Genomic DNA, 4,819 nt, shown 5'->3' with positions numbered 1-4,819 from the left:
CATTTGATGGTAGTTGTGTGTGTGTGTATGTGTGTTTGGTGTGTTGGTTTAAGTTTCCAAATTGGGAAAACAAGAGTGAAGTTTCAGACTGGAGACAGGCACCTTTTTTAAAAAGTAGCTTTCCTTTAGCCTTAGGACTGCGCTCAGGTCTTTTGTGGAGCTAGTTGTCCTTTGGCTCCATCATTGTTTTATATGTCCTTTTATGCCTGTGTTCTGCGATGACCTTTTATTCTCTTTCTTTCTCTCTCCCTCCAACCTTCCGTCCTAACCCTCAACCACATTTGAGAACTGAAGGACCTTAGATTGTTCCCTCCCCTCTAATCAAAGCTTGCTTACCCTTCATGAGAGTTCTGAGCTGCCCAGTGTTCTTCTTCTCCCAGCAGTAACTACTGAAGCATGGGTGATATTATGGGCTGAATGGTGTTCCCCTTGTAATTCATATTAGAATCCTAACCCTTGGTACCTCAGAATGAGACCTTATTTGGAAACAGAGTTGTTGCAGATGTAATTAGTAATGATGATGTCATACTGGAGTGGGATGGGTTCTAATTCAGTAAGATGGCTGTCCTTATAAAAGAGGAAATTTGCACAAAGACATACAGAGGGTAAATGTAGTATGAACTTGAAGGTAGAGATCAGGGCGATGCCTCTACAAGCCAAGAACTACCAAAGGTTCCTTGCAAATCAGCAAAGGCTAGAGAAGAGGCCTGGAGAAGAGGCTTGGATTTTTCTTCACAGCAGAAGGAACCCAAACCTGCTGACTCTTTGATCTCAGGCTTCCAGCTTCCAGAACTGTGAGGCAGTAAAGTTCTGTTGTTCTAAGCCCAGTTCATGGTCCTTTGCTACAGCAGCCCTAACAAACTTATATGGGTGCTATTTTCTATTCAAGTCCATTTCGGGCCATAGTGAGGTGGTGGGAGAAGTGTCTGGAGGAGGTTGGGCAGACCCCTGACCTATGAACAGACCAGGGAGGCCTGTCATCTACTCAGATGCTTCTACCCCTGCAACCAGAAAGAATAATTCAACCTGGCTACCGCTACAGTTCAGCTCCAGCTTGGCTAATGCCATTTTGTGTGGCCCCCCTTGAACCAGCTGTAGACTCTTTATCTGTCTCTGCCTGTGCCCGGGTGACATGATGACCAGGGGGGCAGAGGATCATTAAATAGTCATTACTTTGTTTTTAGTTATAACTTTTATTTATTAATATTTTTGGCTGTGCTGAGTCTGTTGTGGTGTGCAGGCTTTCTCTAGTTGCAGTGAGTAGGGCTCCTTTTTGTTGGGATGAGTGGGCTTCTCATTGTGGTGGCTTCCCTTGTGGAACACAGGCTCTGGGTGCATGGGCTTCATAGTTGGGGCTCTCAGGCTCTAGGGAGCTCAGGTTTCAGTAGTTGCGGCACAGGGTCTCCTTAGTGGTGGCTCTCAGGTCCTAGAGCTCATGAGCTCAATAGCTGCAGCTCACGGGCTCAGGAGTTGTGGTGCATGGGCTTTGACTGCCAGCAGCATGTGGAATCTTCCCAAACCAGTGGTTGAACCCGTGTCTCCAGAATTGGCAGGCAATTTTTTAATTCATTGTACCATCAGAGAAGTCCCAATAGTCATTAACACTCTGAAATGTCAGTTTCTGCCTTTCTTCTTGACATCGCATGGATGAGGGACTGTCCTGTTGATTCCTAGACTATACCAGGCAATTCATATTCACAAAATATGATGTTGGAGACGCTCTGTGGGTCCCAGTGCAAAATGAAAATGTGAGGCCCAGTGGGGTGGTGAAGTCAGTCTCCGCTTCCCTCATGCCAGCTGCCCTAACCTGTGCCTGGGTGTGCTCAGTAACTGGATTGAGTTTGCCCCTCCCTGTCCCCCAGGTTGCCCATCAAATGTGCGGTGGTGCTGCCAGGATGACTCAGTCTTGAGATGCTGTGGAGTGAACATTGCTCTCTGATCCTCCCCCTGCTGGGGGCAGAGGATGAAGGCAGAGGGCAGGCTCCCCCCAGTGTTACTTTGTTTCTAGTCCAGTGGAGTACACAGTGGTTTAGAGATGGGGTCAGGAATAAGGGACCAGGGTACCAGGGCAGAGATAGCAGACAGCTGAGAGGAGAGAAGGTGGGGAAATGTTGGTTGGTAGGAAGCATGTGAGACAAATCTCAAGTCCCCTGTTCTACTGTCCTATGGACTTTACTTTGTTGCTTTGTTTGTTGTTCAGTCGCTAACTTGTGTCTGACTCTTTGTGACCCCATGGACTGTAGCCTGCCAGGGTCATCTGTCCATAGGCAAGAAGACTGGGTGGGCTTCCATTTCCTTCTCCAAGGGGAACTTCCTGATCCAGGGATTGAATTTGAGTCTCCTGCATTGGCAGGTGGATTCTTTACTGCTGAGCCACTAGGAAAACTGTTACAGACTCAAGGACTGTTACAAATTCAAGGACAAAATTATTAAGGCTTTCAAGATGGCAAGGGGACAGAATTAAACTCCAAGTACATGCATGCCCCTTCTGAGGCTGGGGACCTGGATGACCACACTTGTCCTGTTAGAAGTGCAACTGGTGTGGATGGAATTTTGTTCCAAGAATTTAAACACTACAATGCCATGCATCATATTAAGTAGTTGGAAGATGAATTCTTTGGGCACAAAAAACAATGAAGAAACCCATGGGTGACCATTCACCCTTGATGTTTGCTCTCAAGACTTGATTAGAAGAAGGCTTGGTCCTCGCTAGATGAAATCATCTAGACCAATCTGCTCATTTGACATGTGAGGAAATGAAAGCTTTCAAAGCAGCCCAAGGGCAAACAGCTGGTTACAGTCAGATCTGGGGCAAAACCAATGTTATTTTGCTATCACCTGGATTTTAGAAGGACTTGGGAAACTTCTGAAAGTGATGGGTATTTTCTTACTTTGACTGGAGGGATGGTTTTATGGATGTTTCAGTTCAGTTCAGTCACTTAGTTGTGTCCGACTCTGAGATCCCATGAATTGCAGCACACCAGGCCTCCCTGTCCATCACCAACTCCTGGAGTTCACTCAAATTCACGTCCATCGAGTCGGTGATGCCATCCAGCCATCTCATCCTCTGTTGTCCCCTTCTCCTCCTGCCCCCAATTCCTCCCAGCATCAGAGTCTTTTCCAATGACTCAACTCTTCGCATGAGGTGGCCAAAGTACTGGAGTTTCAGCTTTAGCATCATTCCTTCCAAAGAAATCCCAGGACTGATCTCCTTTAAAAGGGACTGGTTGGATCTCCCTGCAGTCCAAGGGACTCTCAAAAGTCTTCTCTAACACCACAGTTCAAAAGCATCAATTCTTCGATGCTCAGCTTTCTTCACAGTCCAACTCTCACATCCATACATGACTGCTGGAAAAACCATAGCCTTGACTAGACGGACCTTTGTTGGCAAAGTAATCTCTCTGCTTTTGAATATGCTCTCTAGGTTGGTCACAACTTTCCTTCCAAGGAGTAAGCGTCTTTTAATTTCATGGCTGCAGTCACCATCTGCAGTGATTTTGGAGCCCAAAAAAATAAAGTCTGACACGGTTTCCACTGTTTCCCCATCTATTTCCCATGAAGTGATGGGACCAGATGCCATGATCTTCGTTTTCTGAATGTTGAGCTTTAAGCCAACTTTTTCACTCTCCTCTTTGATTTTCATCAAGAGGCTTTTTAGTTCCTCTTCACTTTCTGCCATAAGGGTGGTGTCATCTGCATATCCGAGGTTATTGATATTTCTCCCAGCAATCTTGATTCCAGCTTGTGCTTCTTCCAGCCCAACTTTTCTCGTGATGTACTCTGCATATAAGTTAAATAAGCAGGGTGACAATATATAGCCTTGACGTACTCCTTTTCCTATTTGGAACCAGTCTGTTGTTCCATGTCCAGTTCTAACTGTTGCTTCCTGACCTGCATACAGGTTTCTCAAGAGGCAGGTCAGGTGGTCTGGTATTCCCATCTCTTTCAGAATTTTCCAGAGTTTGTTGTGATCCACACAGTCAAAGCTTTGGCATAGTCAATAAAGCAGAACTAGATGTTTTTCTGGAACTCTCTTGCTTTTTTGATGATCCAGCGGATGTTGCAATTTGATCTCTGGTTCCTCTGCCTTTTCTAAAACCAGCTTGAACATCTGGAAGTTCATGGTTCACGTATTGCTGAAGCCTGTCTTGGAGAATTTTGAGCATTACTTTACTAGCGTGTGAGATGAGTGCAGTTGTGCAGTAGTTTGAGCATTCTTTGGCATTGCCTTTCTTTGGGATTGGAATGAAAACTGACCTTTCCTGTGGCCTTTTCCTGACCAGTCCTGTGGCCACTGCTGAGTTTTCCAAATTTGCTGGCATACTGAGTGCAGCACTTTCACAGCATCATCTTTTAGGATTTGAAATAGCTCAACTGGAATTCCATCACCTCCACTAGCTTTGTTTGTAGTGATGCTTTACATTTGTTAAAACTTACCAAGCTGTACATGTAAACATTGGGAGTTTATTGTATGTCAATTAGTCCTCAATAAGGGTGCTTAAAAACATTTATGGCAAGAATAAAAAAGTGATTTAAGTATAAGATTAATAGCCAGCAGTTTAAATTGGCCAGGACTATGGAACAGAAGTGAGTAGTTTGTTAGACAAATTGACAAACTGCCATTGGTTTCAGGCTTTGGGTTTACAAAGTGCTAATATTATCTCAAGAGAGTCTTCAAGGAGGAAATTCAATGTGAGAGACTGCATGGAGAAGGAAACCCACCCAAGGCCTAGCATAAATCATTAAGGCCTGGCGTGTTGAAGGTAAAAGAAGCCTTAGGGTCCTACAACTGCTGGACGAGTCTTAAAATGAACTTCAC

The sequence above is a fragment of the Bubalus kerabau genome, chromosome 5, assembly GCF_029407905.1.
Source record: "Bubalus kerabau isolate K-KA32 ecotype Philippines breed swamp buffalo chromosome 5, PCC_UOA_SB_1v2, whole genome shotgun sequence".
NCBI classification, from domain to species: domain Eukaryota; kingdom Metazoa; phylum Chordata; class Mammalia; order Artiodactyla; family Bovidae; genus Bubalus; species Bubalus kerabau.
Note: the sequence above shows the minus strand (reverse complement) of the source record.